Source organism: Triticum aestivum, chromosome 4A, assembly GCF_018294505.1.
Source record: "Triticum aestivum cultivar Chinese Spring chromosome 4A, IWGSC CS RefSeq v2.1, whole genome shotgun sequence".
Lineage (NCBI taxonomy): Eukaryota > Viridiplantae > Streptophyta > Magnoliopsida > Poales > Poaceae > Triticum > Triticum aestivum.
This window is the reverse complement of record NC_057803.1, coordinates 196,353,278-196,375,915: the sequence shown is the minus strand read 5'-3', so window position 1 is coordinate 196,375,915 and position 22,638 is coordinate 196,353,278. Positions and strand designations below refer to the sequence as shown.

General features: G+C 44.1%; 1 long non-coding RNA gene across 1 annotated transcript; it reads right to left on the bottom strand.

Annotated features, from left to right (window-relative positions):
* Positions 1-6,068: 6,068 nt before the first annotated feature.
* Positions 6,069-9,600, bottom strand: LOC123085820 (uncharacterized). Its single transcript, XR_006439943.1, has 4 exons — positions 9,172-9,600; positions 8,912-9,006; positions 6,735-6,808; positions 6,069-6,381 (listed from the first exon to the last, which is right to left on the bottom strand). It is a non-coding gene; the product is annotated as an uncharacterized lncRNA (long non-coding RNA).
* Positions 9,601-22,638: the final 13,038 nt, after the last annotated feature.

The window sequence follows — 22,638 nt, the reverse complement described above, 5'->3', positions numbered from 1 at the left end:
TAGTTATTTATCTTTTAACCATCACAAATATTTTTCGTGGTCTACTAACATTTAGTCATGCCATGTCTAGTATAGTTCAGTTGTATTATTTCATGTATTTTGCATCATTCTCATTATGCTCGATGTTAAATGAAATGTCTTGTTATAGATGTTTGTTATGAAAGATTACTTGGATGCTTTATGTCATGTTTAAGATTTGTGTTGCTATAGATTATTTATTCTTATGACATATAACTTAGATTATTACATCTTGATAGTTATTCGATGTGTTTTGTTTACCTAGACAATACCATGCCATGCTAGCACTTGTTCAAACGTTGAATGCATGTTTTATTGTATGATTTCCGTGTGTTACAACATTGCTAGTATTTACGATATGATGGTGCATATGGTTACCCTTTGCTTGGTAGATACATGCTTGTTGTGTATGATTCCATCTTGCTTGATCAATACCATTCCATGATATTGTGACTATGTAACTAGATGATATTGTATGTATCAATTCATGTCACGTTCATGTTTATGTAGATTAAGTCTTTATAAGTGTAGGTTGTATGTAATAGAAATGCGTCTTGTCTCTATTATTCATGTTATGATAATCATCGCTTGATGCCATTGATGCCATGACCTAGATGTTTACTTGCTTACATGTTAGTATTCCTTTTCCATGTGCTTAGTTATCATAACTATCATGCTAGTGATGTGTGCTAATACAATGCTGCATCATTAGGTTGCTTGTTATCCACCAAGTCATGGCATAGTTACGAGTTGAATTCTATTGGTATCATAGTTTGGCATCTCGTGTGATGATCATCCATGCTTAGCGTTATATATAGTCTACCTCGTTATTGCATTGTTGTATGCCTAGACTTTGTCATATCTAGTGTATCTAGTTGATTGTATGTCTAACCATGCATTATTCATGCAAGTTATCTTTCATGCCTTATTATGTTCCATGTACTATAGTTGAGTACTTAGCCACTTTTGCTTCTTATATGATTGCCCTTGTCTCATGTTAGTATTATGAATATTTTAATACTTATTGCTATGACTCACGTCATATGCTTAGGATGAGCCATATGTCATGTTATTAGAGTTGTGCTTGATCATACACTAAGTGTGTGTGTGTGTGTGTCGTGCTTTGTTATTTTGAGCATGTGGTGACAATATTATTGCTAGTGGTTATTGGTATTAGTTGTTCTTTATTATTAAGACCATGTCATAGTTTAGAATCTTTTCGTGAACACTTGTATGTTGAATGCTTGTGTCAGTTAATACATATTTATGATCCTATACTCACATGTTGTGGGTGAGATGTGTATTATTATTAAGTTGTCCAATTAGTTTTGCGATAGCATTGATTTGTCATTCATTATAGAAATGCTTGCTAATAGTGGTTATGATTGGTGTTTAGTCTTTGCTTGTTGTTAACCATTATAAATATTTGGATTCATCTAAATATTTACTTGTGGTTGATTATTACTCTTAATCATGTCTAGAATAGTTGTTCACCCATTTGTTCCATGTGTTGTATGGTTTCTGTTAATTGTTTTTACAAATGAATTGGTTTGATGTAGTAGAGTTGATCCTATTTTCTTTTAATAATGTTTTAGGGATAGACCTAGATCATTTCAATTCATGTTGTTGAATGATGTATGATTGCTTAACTAGTATGGTTTGTAATGTGTGTTTGTTTGTCTTATGGAACACTTGCTTTTGAATTCTTATATAGTTGGTGTATATGTTTGGCTATCGTTGACCATTATAAGTATTTAGATTCTATCTAAATATTTATTTGTGGTTAACTCTTACCTTTTCATTCCATGTTGTGATCATGTAGTTAAATGCATAGGGTGGTTCCATTTCATATGTGTGGATAACATTGTGTTGGTTATATAGTAGTTTCTTATACAGTTAGTCGTGATGTGTAGTGGGCACTATTTGTGGTCAATAGCATAGTTTGTACCGTGACGTTAGTCTTGTTGACAAGCCCTGATTATCCATCATCAACCTAAACCCTGTCAATTCCTTGAGTCCTCTACTTACCTTTCAATCATGCTATCTCCTTTTGGAATCTCCATCTGATCAATATCTTGCTATCCATCCACTCTTAATTGTTTTGGATGTTATTTGGATTTACTTTTGCTTTGGTATTTATTGTTTGTCTTTTGCTATCGTTCTAACGAGTAGGGAGTGGCGATGTTGGACATGGAGATAACAGGTTACGAAGAAGGACTCAACAACGAAGGCATGCCTCCTTCTTTGATCATACTTATCCTATGGTTTACAAAATTGCATTGTGTTTTATGGTTACTATATGCATGCTATTTTAATTCTCGTAGCTAGTGTGTCGATTGACACATTACCTTGATCCGCTTGTCGCCTATTCACTTGACACTTGAGTAGAATTATAGTATTCTTGTAGAGTAGAAATGCTTAGCCATGCTTATTACCCTATAGGTGCTTTGTTGAATGACCTCTAAGTCATTGACAGTTGAAACTTACCGCTGAGCTAGGCCAGATGGTCTTATTGATATCCTCTACTCTCTTCTACTCTGGGTGAAACTTACCATCTGGATACTGGTGCGGGCGACAGCTGAATCAAGGATTGAAGGAGCGATTGGCTGCCCTTCATGAGTTGAAGGGGGCAATCAGTCGTCCGTGCCGCATGAGACCTAATAAGTCTTGGATTTGAAGATTGTGATAATAGTATAGCCACATGCTATATGGGCACTGGCTTGGTCAAATAAGCTAGTCAGCCTTAGGTGTTGATGTTGCTGTGCCGCAGATGGGATAGCTTCCTTGCGAGGAGTATCCTCGGCACAGATGGGGGGACCGGTTTGAGGACGTACTCTCAGTTCCGTGTGCCAGACCCGGTGGGCATGTCACATCTTTGGGGGATCTAGTCCAAAGACCTCGTCACAATCTCCCTGCTAGTATACCAGATGGTGTACTACGCTAGCGACGGCTAGTGGCAACGAGTCGGGATTGTGTCGTGTGGGTAAAGTGTACAACCTCTGCAGAGTGTAAACCTATTCGAATAGCCGTGTCCATGGTCAAGGACAGCGCATGAATCTTTCTTGACATACAGGACCTGTCTTGCTTATTCCCTCTTTACCCCTACTCTTGGAACCTATGAAGAGTGTGAGTTGATCGAGGATCCTCACTTTGATGAAAGTTATTCTGGAGATAAAACACATTCTCATCAAAAACTGCTTTTATCCAACTGCTTTATTTGTCAAACAAAATTAGCTTTATGCAAATGAGCCATATAGCCTTCCTTTGAAGCCACATGTAGCTATTAGGTCCTCCCCCGTGGGAGGCATGTTGAGTACGTAATGTACTCATGGCAATAATTTTGTTGACAACAGAGTTGCATGAAGACGAAGGTGATGACTACGATTATTATGGTGGTCCGTAGAAGTGAGGTCACGTGGACTACATCGACTGCCTGTGGCTGAGATGGAGTCGCTACACATTTTACTTTTCGCTGTTTCTGTTGTAAATGTCATGAGATATCTCACTAGGTATGTCTTGTGACAAATATACTACTTGTAATGTGTTTACGTATTCTGCAATGATATCATTTCACTGTGTTGTCAACAATGATCCTGGGGTTGACAAATATACACAGGAGGATCTGGAAGTTAATTCCAGGTTCTCACAAAGTCTCTTATTTAACAAAATTCATTTGGACTTAAATTATAATGCAAAACCGTACAGGATTAAAGAAAATAGAAATGTATTTTAAAACGAACAAAAAAGGTAAACTAACCTAACCTATTGAGCTCTTGGCCCATCTAACAAACAACCAGCCCAGCCCGGCGCCCCTCGCTACTAACCCTAACTCGTCCGTCCTGATCCCCATCTCTCCCTCTTTTCCACCTCGTGCCGCCAGGGACGAGCGAGAGCGCTCCCGCTCAACCTCGCAGCTCCTCCCGCCGGCCACGCCTTGCCCCTCCCCTCGCAACGTCTCCTCTCCCTTGCTCCCTCCAGCACCTCCGCCGCTCGCCTCCACTCGTCGATGCCCCGTCACCAGGGACCTTCCCTCGCCCCGCATGGTGCTGCTTCACCTCGCGCCGTGCCCTACCTCGGCATGGATGGCCCGCACCTCCGCCGCCCAACGACTAGGTCCGGCCGGCCTTCGCCGTCCCTTCCCGTTCCCGGATGGATCTGGCTGCAGCCACGTCGTCCCTGACACCAAGTCCGTCCTCCTGTGCTGCCTCGCTGCACGACGAGCACCAAGCCACCGCTTGGAGCTCCGTCTGCCCTGGCCTCGCTACCTCAAGCACCACCACGAGCCTGCTACCATCCCTACAGCTCCACTATGAGCCGTCGTCCATTTTCCCCCTCCCCCTGCTCGTTTTGGTCGTCCCTGGTGCCGTTTGCTGCGAGGCCGAGCTTCGGTCGCCGCCTGCCGTCAGCACTCCCGGCCTCCCTGGCGATTGTCACGACCACCGTCCGACACGGCACCTCCCACGCGGTCGGACGTGCCCAACCACGTGCCCATTCGTGGCCGGCGGGGCGATTCCGGCAAGGTCCCGCGTGGCGCCGCCGTGTTCTGCCTCACCGGCATGGTCGGCCATTCGAACCATCACGTGGGCCACCGACAGGTGGACCCCGTGTGATTAGTCGCTAAGATGGACTCTAATCCACCACCATGTGTAAATGACAAACGGGACTCACACCTAATTAATCATGGACATAATTAGCATGCTAATTAAACTAATCTTGATGGCCACTAATGGTGAGCCATGCAACTGTAGCGATTAGGATTAACTCTAACAAAATATGTTAACAATTTGACCCACAGACCACTAGGCCCCACCCTGACCAATTAAGTTAATTAGTTTAAATAAACTCTGTTAATATTGCCACTGTCTATGACATGTGGCCCCACCTTGACTAGTTTGACCAGTCAAAGTGCTGACTGTGTATCACCTAGCCAATGACAGATGGCCCCATCTGCATTGTTCACTGTTCACTTGGTCCACTTTGACTGGTGAGTCAGTAGTTGACTAGACCCACCAGTCAGTCTCTAACTGAGTGTAATACAGGGTGCATTTAACAAAATAGCTATTTAATAATTTGAATTTAATTAAATACAGTAATATTAGAAAGTGTTTAAAACTTTGAAATTTAATATAAAATAAACCGTAAGTCAGATGAAAAAACTTTGTACATGAAAGTTGCTCAGAACGACGAGACGAATCCGGATACGTAACCTGTTCGTCCACACATCCCTAGCATAGAGAACATGTAACTTTTCCCCTCCGGTTCATCCGTCCGAAAATGCAAAACACCGAGGATACTTTCCTGGATGTTTCCTCCCTTTGCCGGTATCACCTAGTACTGCGTTAGGTCACCTCTAGCACCGCCTATTGCCATGTTATGCTTTGTGATGCTTTGATTGCTCTGTTATTTATTGTGTTCCCCTCCGTTACTTCTTTCTGGTAGGCCCTGAGACCGTTGTCGGTACCCCTGTGATCGACTAGATCGATGATGAACCCTTCTCGCCACAGCAACCAGGCAACCCCCCCCCCCCCCCCCCCCCCCCCCCCCGATCACCAGATATCGCCTATTCCTTGCCTCTACTGCTTGCATTAGAGTAGTGTGTGGCATGTTATTGCTTTCGATTAATCCTATTCTGCTACATAGCCTGTCATTGTAACTACAGTTATTATCCTTACCTGCAATCCTAAATACTTAGTATAGAATGCTAGTATTCCATCAGTGGCCCTACATTCTTGTCAGTCTGCCATGCTATACGTATTACAGTTACCGACAATGTATCTGCCGGCACAAGCTTGTTACCCGGCAGTTAATATGCCATCAAATTTATTTCACTAGCAAAAGCAAGTTGATCTGGGCTACAAATCACTAATTTAATATGCATTCATTTTGTCCAGGAAATCAAGACAAATGACACTATTTCATAATTCACATATGGGCCTCATCATAAAACTTAACTTCATTCAATAAAATTAACGACCAAATACATATGTTTTTCATTTTGTCCAGGCAATCAAGACAAATGACACTATTTCATAATTCACATATGGGCCTCATCATAAAATTTAACTTCATTCAATAAAATTAACGACCAAATACATATGTTTCTAGAAACGCCCATATATTAGGGTGTTGTGCCACAAAAGGAAAATTACATATGTTTTTGGATGCAACACACGACCAAAATGAGCATATGGTGGCTTCTATGCTAAACTAGCAACCAAAATTAGCTTTCCCCGTAGTTGTAATGTTACCAACAACACGAGGCCCTAATCATTCAAAAAGCTTATAGTTTATTGCTTTAACTTCTGCTAGCCTCTCGCTCTTGTGCTTCAGCATTATCTCCTCTACCTTTTTCCATTCTATTTCCTGAAAAGAGAAATTTTTGGCACATTAGAATTTACATGTCAGATGTAAGTAGCTTGCCGTTTGTTTTCCTTCTGACACATCATCTAAATGTTCCAAATAAAACATGGTCGGGTTCATAGTTTTACATGTTGAATGGGGCAAACTAATACGAAGTCATGATAGCATGGCAAAACTTGGAACCCAAATTTGGCCATATTCAATTTTATTTTAAAAAAATGCTTCACAAGCATGAATGGTAGATGCGTACGTGTGTACAGAATGTCACCCCCCATTTGTCAAACCATCTTTTTGGACTCAGACTAGAACAAAAATAAAAAATGAGTAAATAAGTTCAGGTTGGTTATATCACATACCAAGTGTACTCTCTGCCTCCATTCAAACTTCTCCTAGCATGTTGTAGCCTTTGCTCAGCTGATAATTACTTGCCCTGACATAATACATGGAACATATAAGAATCCATGCTTCATGTTATTCTTAAGAAACAGTAACTTATTGAGTAAAAACTAGATTGAAGACCCCAACCTTATAAAAGCAGCATGTAATAACAATTAAACTCTAGAAGAGTACTCCACTTTCAGTATGTCTTAGCAGCAAAATGAAACGAGACATAAATAAGTTCTCTAGCTAGTTATTTTTCTTCCATGTAACAGTATATGTGCATGATGACAGTTGAACTAGATGATCTCACATCGATCAACCAATGGGAATAAACAACACAATACAAAAATCATTTTACCCAAAGCTTGCTTGTAAAACTCCTACAGTGTTTTACTGATTTAGTATTCAGTTGTAGCACCCACTTGTTTAGAACCAAAAGATTATTGAACTCCCTATACTTATAAGACTTAATAAAACATGTGTGCAGTCATTTAGAAGTATCCACTGCGGCACCGCCATAGTGCATAGATCATTTAGAGGTATTCACTGGCAGAGAGCATATCTACTGTCCTTTACATACAATATAAATTGAAACTGCAAACATTCCCTGGTGCTTCCTATCAAGATGTCTGAAGATGAAAACGATAAAATGTTCTGAAGAACTGTTCTTACTCGATTAAATGGAGAAATATTTAAGTAGTGACTACCCTGAGTTCAAGCATTACAAAATACTAGATGTTTTCTTTCGCACAAACAACACATGTCCAAGCATAATGTGTATATAAGTATGGAATATAGATCACAGTAGCTGATAGCACATGCAAGCAACATAGATGGGTATATCACATTCAGGCAAGCAACATGTCCAACCATAATTTTTGGTACCAATGTGAACTTGTTCTTTATATAAAATATGGGTATATCACATTCAGACAACAACTTTGATAGAACATAAATAATAAACTTCATATCAGAGAACTAACACTTTTGCAAGTTCAAATCTTTAAATTCTAGAAGCAGTACTCCACTTTTAGTCTATATTTGTAGCAAACAGAGAAGAGACCGAAAGAGATTCTCTATCTGATTGCTTTTATCACATGTACAAGTATATGTGCGTGATGACGAGTGAACTAAGTGATCTCACATCAATGGATCAATGGAGATAAACAAGGGTACTTGTTCATTCCAACTACATGTTCATTAGTTAAAGTTCGTTTTCTTTTAACATCCAGAATTAGCACAAAGAGCACTTAATCATAGTAAATGGAAGAATACCCATTGGCACCAAGTATTAGAGTTGTGAAGAGCATATTCATTTGTACATTCAAGCACAAGTCTGAGAGAGAAAAATGTTACCTCAGTATTGAACTCCTATGAAACAATTAGCTAGATGGTAAATCAGGGAAGGAAAAGGAGCTACTTTTGTAGAGAAATTTTTAATATTAAATCCACACTCATGTCTATAAATTTAGCTCTTTCAGATGGAGGCACCAAAAACTTTATAGAGCGCTACATTTCCCTACTACTATAGTACACAATTTTTTTTAATTTGGATTAGCAGTCCGCCCAGACTCCAGAGCAAATACAAGTCATTGATTTGTTCCATAAAATGAATATCCACCATTCATCAGTACCTTGCCCAAGAGATCTAATGGTTGACATTTCTTAGATTCTCTATGTACGGGCAGACGCCAAAACAACTCCAGGACCATTCTGGAATCCTGACGGCTCCAAATGGGCCCACTGGTGAAACTCTGTTATTCAAGATCTTTTATGGCTATGATCAGGAAACAACGATGACTAGAGTAACCTTCCTTCTACTCCGTAAACAACTAGCTTGTATAGAGCGCTAGTCGTTTGTATCTACCAAGTTTCGAAGCAGCAACTTGCCAATCCTTTGGACGGGATTTAACACTCAACAACATACATACTACTCCCATCTCAAAATAAATGTTGCTCAAGTAAACGGATGGGTGAGTGAAGAAAACGTGCATAGCTCGTGCCTTCGACTAGTATACACAATCTTCAGTTGCGCAATGTCTGAACCTGAATAAATAAAGACTGATCCATGTACTAAAAAGGATGGATACAAGCAAATGAAATAGGCACGTATACTTGCATATTAAGATAACAAAATGAAATATACACTAACCTGGCTGAAACCCTTTACAAATCACGAGCACCAGGAATTCCTTGAACAAACAAACCACTGCTAGAACCAGTCTCCAATCCTTTCACTAATAGCACCTGCATCAATTTGGTAGGAAAAGGAAAAAACAATAAGGAACACACTCAGTAGTAACTCGGTGGAAGGGGAAATCTGCCTTCGTACGGACAACTGGACAGCGTGCACCATGAGTTCTCATCGAGCAGAGAAGAAAAGATTAACAACCTTGGTAAGGAAGATCTCACCTGCATCGGGTTTCCACCAAGACGGATCTGAGGAAAGTATTGTACCAGCATAGTAGAGATGGGACACCACGCTCGCCGTTGGTAGGGAGGAAGCCGTGGTGGGGAGTCCGCCTATGCTCGTCGGCGTGATGGACCGTAAAGAAGAGATGGAGGCGACTGGAATCATCGACCAGTTCTAGTGGTGGTGTCGAAGGGAGGGAGGCGACGACGACCTCGCACATCAGAGGCGTATCGAGGGAGGCGACGCCAAGATCCAAGCACCGCCGCCATAGATCCCGATGGGGTCACACAGGTCAACCAAAGGGGTGGTGGTGGAGGGCGTGGTCAACAGCAGAGGGGGCGGCGGCGGCGGTCGAGGAGGAGGTCTAGGGAGGGTTCGATTTGGGGGAGAACATGTCGTGTGGTGGTTGTAATTCTTCTTTCTTTTTTTTGAGCGGTGGCTTTAATTATTTTGAGTGGAAATGTCGCGCGCTCTCCCGCGCCAGTGCGCGTTTGGGCCAAATGTTATTTTGGGCTCACGCCATAGGCAGGCCCGGCAGATAGTGGGTCGTAGTTCAGTTCTCCTGGTAGTTTTTATGACCTAAGATGTGGACATTATTACTGGCAGTGCGCATTCCCTTGCTGATTAACTTTTACCGGCAGTTTCTCCGCCGTTATGCACTTCTACTGGCAGTAACAAGATCCCCGGCAGATGGTTTGCCCTCATTCTTGTATTTCTCCCGGCAGTTAATTGCCCCCGATTCGGTGTTGTGGTGTAGTACTATCGGGCCGTGATCACGTCGGGTGTTGATCACGGGTATATGATATATACCTTATACATGATACATGTGGTGACTGAAGTCGGGTCGGCTCGTAGAGTACACGCAACTGATTTCGTTGTGGGGGCTGAAAGGACAGGTGGTTCCATCCCAGTAGTGGTGGGCCTAGGTTCCTGACGGCCCCCGACTGTTACTTTGTGGCGGAGCGACGGGGCAGGTTGAGACCACCTAGGTGAGAGGTGGGCCTGGCCCTGGTCGGCATCCGCAGTTACTTCAAAATAACACGCTTAACGAGATCTTGGTATTTGACCTAAGTCTGGCCACTGGCATATACGCACTAACCAACTACGCGGGAACAGTTATGGGCACTCGACGTCGTGGTATCAGTCGAAACCTTCTTGACGTCAGCGACTGAGCGGCACGCGCCGGATTGGACTGGAACGTCTGCTCTTGTATTAGGGAGGATAGGTCTGCTTACCGGCCGTGTTCGCAACGTGCATGTGTGCAATGGGCGATGGGCCCAGACCCCTGCGCGCATAGGAGTTAGACCGGCGTGTTGACCTATCTGTTGTGCCTAGGTAGGGCTGCGACGTTTTGATCTTTTGAGGCCGGGCATGACCCAGAAAAGTGTGTCCGGCCAAAGGGGGTCGAGCATGTTGGGAAACGTGGTGCACCCCTACAGGGAAGTTGATCTATTCGAATAGCCGTGTCCCTCGGTAAAAGGACGACCCGGAGTTGTACCTTGACCTTATAACAACTAGAACCACATACTTAATAAAAACACCCTTTCAAGTACCAGATACAACCCGGTGACCGCTCTCTCACAGGGCGACGAGGAGAGGATCGTCGGGTAGGATTATGCTATACGATGACACTTGGTGAACTTACCATCTACTCTCTTCTTTATGCTTCAAGATGGAGGCTGCCAGAAGCGTAGTCTTCGATAGGACTAGCTATCCCCCTCTTATTCTGGCATTCTGCAGTTCAGTCCATAGATACTACCCATTTCATTGATACCAATGCATATGTAGTGTAGATCCTTGCTTGCGAGTACTTTGGATGAGTACTCGCGGTTGCTTTCCTGCTTCTTTTTTCTCTTTTCCCGGTTACTGCGATCATATGATGGAGTCCAGGAGCCAGAGGATCCCGAGGATGATTCTACATGGAGTTCGACTTCGAGGAGTAGTTAGGAGGTCCCGGGTAGGAGGCCTTGCCTTTTCGACCGTTGTTGCTTTTGTGCTTGCCTTCTTAAGGCAGACTTGTTTAACTTATGTCTATGCTCAGGTTTTGTTGCTTTCGCTGACTCTTGTGTATTCAAGTTTATGTATTCGATCCCTCGGGGCCCCTGGCTTGTAATATAAAGCTTGTATTATTTTAATTTGTGTCTAGAGTTGTGTTGTGATATCTTCCCGTGAGTCCCTGATCTTGATCGTACACGTTTACGTGTATGATTAGTGTACGTTCAAATCGGGGGCGTCACAAGTTGGTATCAGAGCCGACTGCTTGTAGGAATCCCCCTTCCACACTCCCTGGCCAAAGTCGAGTCTAAACATTGCAAAACTTTTTACTAACATGGTTGTGTGTCTTACGGGCCCATGTTGCCATTGGGTGATATTTGGATCTTTTATTCCTTGATCTTTACTCTGGGACTCTGATCTCTTACTAACTCTGACTCTAGGTTCTCGTAACTACTTCCACCCGAAGAGCCCCTCACTCCAGATGATTACTTGGTGCACTAGAAGATTCCGAAGTTACTCTCGGATGTTCCCTCGATACTTTGGGCCATCGTTTTGCCATTACTTTCCATCGATAAACCCCAACGGATAACCAAGTACACTTGCCATTCATACAGTCATTCTCCACTGATCTTGTCATTACAACATACCCCGAAATTCTCTCTATTGTTTAGAGAATACTTTGTTCCTACTGCCTTGCAGTTCTTTGCCACATGAATACCACTACAGATAATTTCTCGCACTCATCGGGTATTCGCTCATCCTGAGTTGATTCATGTATTTCACAAAAGTCTTCGAAATACTATTTGAACTTCCAAAAATCCTAAGCAGCCTATTGCTCTTGAAATTCTTGCTTGCTTGCATTATGGTTAATCCCATAAGTCTCGTAATCTTATTGGCATCCCTTGTCATTATCATTTTGAGCCCCTTGATTCAAAATGTTGCGATTGCTCGCAATCCTCAATCAGATCCTAGAATTCATCCTTCCAGCTCAGACGTCATTTTAACAGGTGCTGGATCTCGACCAATCAAATCGCCATCGATTGTACCCCTAAGGCTATTCTACGTATCCATCCCTAATCTGAGCATTGCTTCTGATACCTTGTCTTGGAATTCATAATTCCTTTGCAACTGAGCTTTGAGTTAGTCAGTTGTTTCTATAATCTAATCTCCTTGCACTCTTTCTTCCTTTGGTTGAGTACCGATGCTCACATCAGATCCCTTGAGGACCACCGGATCCTTTGTTGGATTTTATTTGACAACGCCCTTCATAATCAATCACGTTGGAAGTTATTCCTCTGATACATAATACCATTGGTAAACCCTATTCTATGATTCGGCCAACCATGTTCTACTTTTGAGCTAGTGATATTTACTATTGAAGCTTGTGGTATATGTTTCCACGATACCCCGATGGGTTGAACCTATGCCTTCCTTAATATGTGTGAACTCGAAAGTTTCCACGAGTCATACTCTTCTAGTATTTTACCAAATAAAATTTCAACACTACAACTTCTTCAAAAATGAGAAGTGAATGAAAGGTTATGCATTGGAGAAGTGGGAGTCGACCTTGAACTTTGTGTTCATGCCCATGGACATGATGTAGATCGTATCATTAAAGCTTCTCTACAATTAAATATTCCCTTGGTATAAGTTCATCTTATATCTGGGATCTAGCCTTTTACAATCGTGGTTGAAGTACTTGTCTTCTGCAGATCATTGCACCTGTCCAACTATTACTTTGATCTACCATCGAGTATTACACTCTAGTGTCTCAAGAATATCATGGAACTGCATAACTTTTTATCGGTTCTTCATCAACTGTTATTTCTCACTGATTCCAATTTCCTGGGTTCTGGGTTGTCGTCAACCGAGAACACCGATATGTGAACTGATTCCGCATTCCAGTTCGATAACCCTAAGTAATTTTCGTTGCTTATGAGTTTAATAATCCTTCATGTAATTCCTAGCCTAATCGGCTATATCATTATCGTGCTAATTTTAACTGTGCTACCTGATCCTTAATCCCGGAGCACAACTTCTGATGATGAGCTAAGCTTACATCGATTTCCTCGTCTTATCATTTCACCTCAAACAACAAGCTTGATTCCGAGTTGGTGTCCTATCCGTGGTTCCTATAATCTTCCGCTGCATTAGTATTGTTGCTTGATGTAGCCATTGTTCAATTGCTTCTTCGTGGAGCCTCTCGACAAAAATTTTCATGATCATCATAAACATTTTGACTCCTTCTAGGATATCAATTGAATTCACGATGATAGGTGCCATCCTCGACCCTTGGTAATTTGAGTTACCATCGACAACATCCTTATCTTCGTTTCAACACAAACTTGTTCATGCTATGGATGCAACTTCCTATCCAGTTTGTATTATGTTCTACCTTGAAGTATTACAGTCTTTTATGTCAAGGATGTTGTGAGGACTGCTCCACATCTTAAGGAATTCTTGGTATTGTGATACTTCTCACCCTCACCATTCTTTCTTGGTCCCCGTGTTGATTCTAACTGGGATACTAACACGTGAACCGTGCTGCTTGGATTCTGTACTTATAGAAACCCTATTGCTATGAAGTTAATGGTTGACATTTCACTCTTAGACCATTATTTATCGAATCACTATTCTGCTACCTCTTGAGCACTGTGTTGATTTTCCCTTGAAGAAGAAAGGGTGATCCAGTAAAGTAGCGTAAGTATTTCCCTTAGTTTTTGAGAACCAAGGTATCAATCCAGTAGGAGATCACGCTCGAGTCCCACGCACCTACACAAACAAATAAGAACCTCGCAACCAACGCGATAAAGGGGTTGTCAATCCCTTCACAGTCACTTACGAGAGTGTGATCTGATAGATATGATAAGATAATTTTTTTGGTATTTTTATGATAAAGATGCAAAGTAAAATGAATGGCAAAATAAATAACTAAGTGTTGGAAGATTAATATGATGGAAGATAGACCAGGGGGCCATAGGTTTCACTAGTGGCTTCTCTCAAGAGCATAAGTATTACGGTGGGTAAACGAATTACTGTCGAGCAATTGATAGAATTGAGCATAGTTATGAGAATATATAGGTATGATCATGTATATAGGCATCACATCCGCGACAAGTAGACCGAAACGATTCTGCATCTACTACTATTACTCCACACATCGACCGCTATCCAACATGCATCTAGAGTATTAAGTTCATAAGAACAAAGTAATGCTTTAAGTAAGATGACATGATGTAGAGGGATAAACTCATGCAATATGATATAAACCCCATCTTTTTATCCTTGATGGCAACAATACAATACGTGCCTTGCTGCCCCTGCTGTCACTGGGAAAGGACACCGCAAGATTGAACCCAAAGCTAAGCACTTCTTATTGCAAGAAAGATCAATCTAGTAGGCCAAACCATACTGATAATTCGAAGAGACTTGCAAAGATAAACCAATCATACATAAAAGAATTCAGAGGAGAATCAAATATTGTTCATAGATAAACGGGATCATAAACCCACAATTCATCGGATCTCGACAAACACACCGCAAAAGAAGATTACATCGAATAGATCTCCAAGAAGATCGAGGAGAACTTTGTATTGAGATCCAAAGGGAGAGAGAAGAAGCCATCTAGCTAATAACTATGGACCCGTAGGTCTGAAATAAACTACTCACACATCACCGGAGAGGCCATGGAGTTGATGTAGAGGCCCTCCATGATCAATGCACCCTCCGGTGGAGCTCCAGAAAAGGCCCCAAGATGGGATATCTCGGGTACAAAAGGTTGCGGCGGTGGAATTAGGTTTCCATGGTGCTCCTGGATGTTTGGGGGTACGTGGATATATATAGGAGGAAGAAGTACGTCGGTGGAGCAACGAGGGGCCCACGAGGGGGGAGGGCGCCCCCCCTGCCTCGTGCCCTCCTCGATCATTTCTTGACGCCCATTCCAAGTCTCTTGGATCAAGTTTGTTGAGAAAATCACGTTCCTGAAGGTTTCATTCCGTTTGGACTCCGTTTGATATTCCTTTTCTTCGAAACCCTAAAATAGGCAAAAAACAGCAATTTGGGCTGGGCCTCCGGTTAGTAGGTTAGTCCCAAAAATGATATAAAAGTGTAAAATAAATCCCATTAACATCCAAAATAGATAATATAATAGCATGGAGCAATCAAAAATTATAGATACATTGGAGACGTATCACATTCTAACTTTGATTATGCTATCTAAGCCCATATTTTGGGTGTACCTTCAACCAATGTTTAATTGTGTATGTTTTCCTCGAGCATACATCATTATATTATTTTAGTTGACAAATGTTATCTCCTTGTTCACATGATTGTGGAAATCCGTCCTTTTGGAAAATCTCGATGAATTGTCCCTGAGCCTATTAGCCACCTCGTCATCCTCTCCTTGGTTTAATGATGAACTTTGTGTCAGAACTCGCTCCCATAGTTCATTTCATGAGAATCTTACATTCTCATCTCGTCAATTTGTGTTGCACCTTTTCTTCTCAGGCATCCTAAGTCTGAGGTATCCTAACACCAATCAGATCTGAACCTCGGTCGGATATGATGGTTGGAACATATTTCCAAGAGTTATAACATTGGTCTTTATGTGACTCGGTAAGGTGATGTCATGCCTAGCACACCTGGCCGGAGGACTTGTTGTTATAGTTTCCTTTTTAGCAAGGTTAACCATTCTTCCATAAGGAAATTGTAAGACTTATTCTATAAGTTGTTCCTGATGAATCCTTTGTGTATCCAAGTCCGAACTTTGCTTGAAGACTGTGTCAATGCTATCTTGAAGCATGTCGGTGGTACTCCAATTTTCAATGAGAACATTTGAAGCACAATGCTAAAATTTCTTTATCAACTATCCAAACACCATTGTATGGGTAATGTCATGAAATTTCTCTCCCCTTTCCTAAAGGGTTTTCGACATTATATCCTGCCACGGATATCATGCTCTGCTTGTCCTTGGGAAGGATATATCCCTTAAATATGTGTTTAACCACATTTTCCTTTCCATTGTTCTATTTAATCTGATGATCACCTTTTCCTTTCCATTGTTTTGTTTAACTTTACTGGTGATCTATATGATCTAAGTAGTAATATTCTCCTGCTTATGTAAACACCTTGGTGTACAACCGTGTCGGTAAGACCCTGTTGCTTTTGTTGACGGCATTGCGGTAACCACCGATGGATGAGAACTTTGCCTATTGGTCCGCCTCATTTCAATGAGTAGGAAAATCGTTCTCTTCGTCCCTCGCCCTTGGTACCGGTGTTGTTGCCGACATAACTGACAGGTTATTCTCTGACGTGCCTTGCTATCATAACCGTGCAAGATGTCACCACTCTTTCTACTTTTAACCCACATGGTGCGCCCATAACCCATAGTTCCACATGATCGAAACCTGACTCTCTTGTACATCCTTGTTTTCAAAATTATTTCTTGCGCTTGACTTCGTATGTAATTCACATGCCACCTTCCTAGTGATCTATTTCGGTATGAGACACAATACTTATTCCCGTTTCTTTGAATCCCTTTCACACTTTGTTTCAGGCATCGAACGATTGCCTACCTGCTTGAAACTTCTCATGGTACCTTCTTACTTTGCTCTCGATATTTTCTTAAGTTTCAGTATGAGAGTTACTTTTCGCCACCTTCCTTGATGTTAGCTACCAGATAGTCAACCTTGCAGAGGTCCGTTCTCCCGGAATAACCCCACCTTATTCTACAATAAGTATGATGGAGTTCCCGAAGAAAGGATGTCGACTTCATCATGATGACCTGAAGCAGAGAAATGAAGACATCAACATAGTGGATCTACCTCTTCGAGAAGAGCAACCAAGACTGAGAAGACTCGATAGAATTTCGTAACCAGAACTTTCCCTCTTACTCCACCTCTTAAATCTCGGGACGAGATTTCTTGTAGTGGAGGAGAATTGTAACACCCGAGACTCGTGCTACAGTAACCTCACCCTAATGATGCCAGGTCATCACCCTTTTACTAAGCCAATTGTCACTTGATTAAAATTTAGGACACATTCAAATTCAAATAACAAGTCAACTTATTATTTCTTCAAACAATAAATTAAAAATGTTTGTTAGATCACAGATATTCACTAACTATTTGTCATGGTGTCGGTGGGAACAACACCTGTGGGATCACTGGGATCCCTTCTATGGTCGGCGGGCGCGGCGTCGTGAGAAGATCAGGTTTAGCAAGCAAGCACACGGATCATTTACCCAGGTTCGGGCCACGAGGATGTGTAAAATCCTAGTCTTGCTTTGGTGGATGTATTGAGTGTTCTTGAGCTTTATGAACTAGCTACGGTGGTCGTCCCGTTCCAAAAAGCCGAATCCTTCTCCTGGTCGCCTCGGGCCTCCTTTTATAGGAAAAAGGGGCTGCCACAGTGGCACACAGGAGGTGGAAAGGCCTACAGTGCGCGAGCTTATCGCACAACATTACGGGACAAAGCGCATTAAATGCGCTACGTAGGTGTCCATTAGCTTTATCGGGGACGGGAACGAGGCCCGTCCCGTCTGTCGTCGCTTCGCCTCGCTTCGACATGCACCCAGGCTGGCCATGCATGAAGCACCATGTAGGCAGGCAGGCAGCTGAGGTGGCGCGGTGGTAGGGCCTTTAGGAAGATCTGCATGCCGCCACGCAGGTGCTTCCTGAGTTGGCCTGGAAGCTGCATGTTGCCACGCAGGTGCCTGCCCAGCTGGTTGGGCTGGCAGCTGCATGCGGATGGCGGGAGAGTCTTGGCTGGTGCGGGCCTGGCAGTGGCCCTGCTGACGCCCTCAGCAAGGGTCTTGCCGTGGTGTTGCTATCATCCCCGGCAAGGGTCTTGCCGGGGGTCTTGTGGATTTCCTCGGCTAGGATCCTGGCGACGGTCGCCGTTTTCTAGTCCTCATCTTAACTCATATATTTATGAGTTTGACGAAGATTTGCATGCCACCACAGAGGCGCCTTCTGAGCCCTGGTTCCAACGCAGCTGGTTAGGTTGGAGCCGGTGGGCTCAAGGGTGGTTCACTCCGCTGGCATCGGGCAAGTTGCCCCGGCAAGGCTCTTACCGGGGCTGCGGGAGGCGGCCCTGGCAAGGATCTTGCCGAGGGAGTCCACCTCGCCCTCTTGCCCTCCTGTGCTTCCGGTCTTGGCGTCGCCTTGGTCGTCTCGTGCTTCGGCTTCTCTCTGGCTTCCCTCCTCTGCCCTGCTAAGTGTGGTCGCGACGTGTGGCTCTGACTGCCCGTGCACAAGTAAAGGGGTCAAAAGGAGAGCCCCTACTTTTGTACACCGACAGGAGCCTCCGGGCCTGGGCCACACTTAAGTGTGACGCGTTGTTGGGCTAGGCCCAGAATGGTGCATGGGCGGGTGGGCGGATTTTACCGTAGTAATTCCTCATCCGCTGCGCTTCCCCATGACTTGCGTTGAACGCGCGACATGGAGGGTCGTGCGTGACGTGGGAGTCATGCATGGGGTGGTTCCCGCACGCATGTGTCACATCGTGCTAAAGAGGCGGCTTGCACCTTCCCCAAAAAGGAGGAATGCGCAGAGGCACGGCCCATTTACTTGGGTGGACTCGGGTCATGGCCTTCAAGGCGCCCGTGCCCCACGATCACGGGCTGGGGAGCGGCCGCTTCTCCTGTCCCTTCAATGCTGCTCGCTCGCCACGTGTCCCTCGTGCAGGTAACAGGAGGTGAAGGCGGGAAACCGGGCCGGTCCTGATTCCCTGTGCCCCCCGATGACAGGATTGGTCGAGTGGGGCGGCCGAGCCCTGACTCCGCCCCTTTATAAGGAGGGGAGGGGGAAACATTCCACACTCTTGCATCATCCGTCTCCTTCCACCTCTGCTTCTTCCTTCCATCCGCCATGGCGAGAGGAAGCGCTGGCCCTTCGACGGTGGCGGCGAGGGTCGCTGCTCTCCAACGCATTCCTCCTTCCTAAGAGCTCGTGGCAGTGGAACCGGCCACAAGAGGAAGGGGGAGGGGGCGAGGTCGATGCCGTCGTGGAGCCCGGGGGAGAGGAGGACGGGGCGGCGCATCGGCCTCGCATCCGCCAGCAATGCCTCCCCCGACGGAGCACCACGTCGGGGACCAGCCCCGTGAGTTCTTCATAAGGCTGCGTCGGCCACCACGTGCCACCTCCATCTCCCAACCGCCTTTGCTCGGGATATGGAGCTCGATCCTCCCCGGATCCTCTAGTTGCACATGAAGGGCTGCGGGAACGGTGGCAAGTCGGTTGACGTCGACTTCCCTGCCCCTCACATCATGTACCTCCGCCACAGATGGAAGACATTCACACACAACCACAGCCTGACGGCGGGGCTTGTCCTCTACTTCAAGTTAACGGAGGGCAGCCTGCTCTCTGTCAAGGTCTTCGGAGATCTTGGAACTCGCTTGAAGTGCTACGTGGAGAGCTCCTCCGATGATGAAGATTCCTCCTCAAGCGGGAGTGACGAGGAGGACAGCGACAGCGACGACGAGGGAGTCGGGCGGCAGGATGCCGACTCCGACTTCGAGTGACCGTGCCGCCCCTCCCTCGGCCACGCGCCTTGCTGAGGGCCATCCTCACCAAGCTCTCCATCGGGGTGCTCCTCACCGTCTCCTTGGGAGGCTGGTGTAGGAGGGCCGGAGAGGGCGAAGAAGGCGGGTGGCGGCCATCAAGTCGGAGTACGCGGGCACCGATGCCTTCGACGTGTGTTGCCGGCCCACTGCCTCATCTTCCAGCTTCCCTCCTGGCACCGGGATGTTCTCTTGGCGCCTTCTGCTTCTCGCACCTCACCTAGGCGCTCTTTTCGCCCTCTGGCCCTCTTGTTCCACCTTCTGAGGAGAGGGAAAAGAAATGGATTACGGGCATCTTATCTTTTTTTTAGTTTGTAAGCCTACGGGCACTTGTTTATTTTAAGACTTGTTATCCCCTTCCTCATGTTTTTAATTCCGTATGAACTGTACTTATATGGGATGTTTTTAATGAAAAAGGGGGCTTGCCGGGTTCTTTGTGCATGAGCGAGGCCCATGCCAAGGATGAATCCTTGTTATTTTTAATATAAACATGTCGCCCGACAACAGGCCTTACCGTCTCCCCACTTCGGTCGACCATTCTCGTGCTCTTGGAAGAGGCAGGGGCAAAGTAGAGTTATGCCCCTTGTTCATCTCCTCGCGACCGCGTCTACTACCAAATTCCGACCCAGGAGGTAACTCTTGGGTACAAGAAAGGGGGAGCGCAGTGGTTTCAAGGACATAAACGAGGTTTCACATGTCCCAGTTCTATACGGAAACGCATAATAGGGGGATGAAAGACTTATCTGAATCCGCAGCCCCCGGCAACCTTGGCTTGCCGTGGTTGGATCCTTGTATCTTCAGCCCTGATGACCCACAAGTATAGGGGATCTATCATAGTCCTTTCGATAAGTAAGAGTGTCGAACCCAACGAGGAGCAGAAGGAAATGATAAGCGATTTTCAGTAAGGTATTCTCTGCAAGTACTAAAATAAGTGGTAACAGATAGTTGTGTGATAAGATAATTTGTAACGAGCAACAAGTAACAAAAGTAAATAAAGTGCAGCAAGCTGGCCCAATCCTTTTTGTAGCAAAGGACAAGCCTGGACAAACTCTTATATAAGGAAAAGCGCTCCCGAGGACACAAGGGAATATCGTCAAGCTAGTTTTCATCACGTTCATATGATTCACGTTCGGTACTTTGATAATTTGACATGTGGGTGGACTGGTGCTTGGGTGCTGTTCTTACTTGAACAAGCATCCCACTTATGATTAACCTCTATTGCAAGCATCCGCAACTACAACAAAAGTATTAAGGTAAACCTAACCATAGCATGAAACATATGGATCCAAATCAGCCCCTTACGAAGCAACGCATAAACTAGGGTTTAAGCTTCTGTAACTCTAGCAACCCATCATCTACTTATTACTTCCCAATGCCTTCCTATAGGCCCAAATAATGGTGAAGTGTTATGTAGTCGACGTTCACATAACACCACTAGAGGCTAGACAACATACATCTCATCAAAATATCGAATGAATACCAAATTCACATGACTACTAATAGCAAGATTTCTCCCTTGTCCTCAGGAACAAACATAACTACTGACAAAGCATATTCATGTTCATAATCAGAGGGGTAATAATATGCATAAAGGATCTGAACATATGATCTTCCACCAATTAAACCAACTAGCATCAACTACAAGGAGTAATTAACAGTACTAGCAACCTACTAGCACCAATCCCGGACTTGGAGACAAGAATTGGATACAAGAGATGAACTAGGGTTTTGAGATGAGATGGTGCTGATGAAGATGTTGATGGAGATTGCCCTCTCCCGATGAGAGGAGCGTTGGTGATGATGATGGCGATGATTTTCCCCTCCGGGAGAGAAGTTTCCCCGGCAGAACAGCTCTACCGGAGCCCCAGATTGGTTCCGCCAAGGTTCCGCCTCGTGGCGGCGGAGTTTCGTCACAAAAGGTTGATTCCCATTTTTTTCTCGACGAAAGACTTCATATAGCAGAAGATGGTCATCGGAGAGCCACCAAGGGGCCCACGAGGTAGGGGGCGTGCCTTAGGGGGGGCACCTCCCACCCTCATGGACAGGTGTGGGCCCCCTGGTCTTCATCTTTGGCGAGGATTTTTCATTATTTATTATAAGGTATTCCGTGGAGTTTCAGGACTTTTGGAGTTGTGCAGAATAGGTCTCTAATATTTGCTCCTTTTCCAGCCCAGAATTCCAGCTGCCGGCATTCTCCCTCCTTATGTAAACCTTATAAAATAAGAGAGAATAGCCATAAGTATTGTGACATAATGTGAAATAACATCCCATAATGCAATAAATATTGATATAAAAGCATGATGCAAAATGGACGTATCAACTCCCCCAAGCTTAGACCTCGCTTGTCCTCAAGTGAAAGTCGATAACAATAAATATGTCCCCATGTTTAGAGGTAGAGGCGTCGATAAAAATAAAATACGGACATGAAGGCATCATGATTATTCTCATAACAGCAACATATATAGATATTGTCATATGATTACTTATGTTCAAGTGATGATCTATTCACAATGCAAAAGTATGAATCAGAAACCTTATTGAGAACCAACAAACTATAACCTCGGTCATTGAAGAAATTGCAATTTATCATAACATCAGAAAGAGTCTATGTCAGAGCTAAAAAGCAAGTCCACATACTCAACTATCATCTAGTCCTTCATAATTGCTAACACTCACGCAATACTTGTGGTTACGGAGTTTTAATCGGACACAGAGAAAGATAGGGGCTTATAGTTTCGCCCCACAACCTTTTACCTCGAGGGTAATGTCAACAATAATAACTCATTCCCCCTACATCCAATTATATATATATATATATATATATATATATATCAGGTTCTTTCCAACATGATGGGCTTGCCAAAGGATAAAATGAAAAAGGGAGAGGTGAAGATCACCATGACACTTGCAT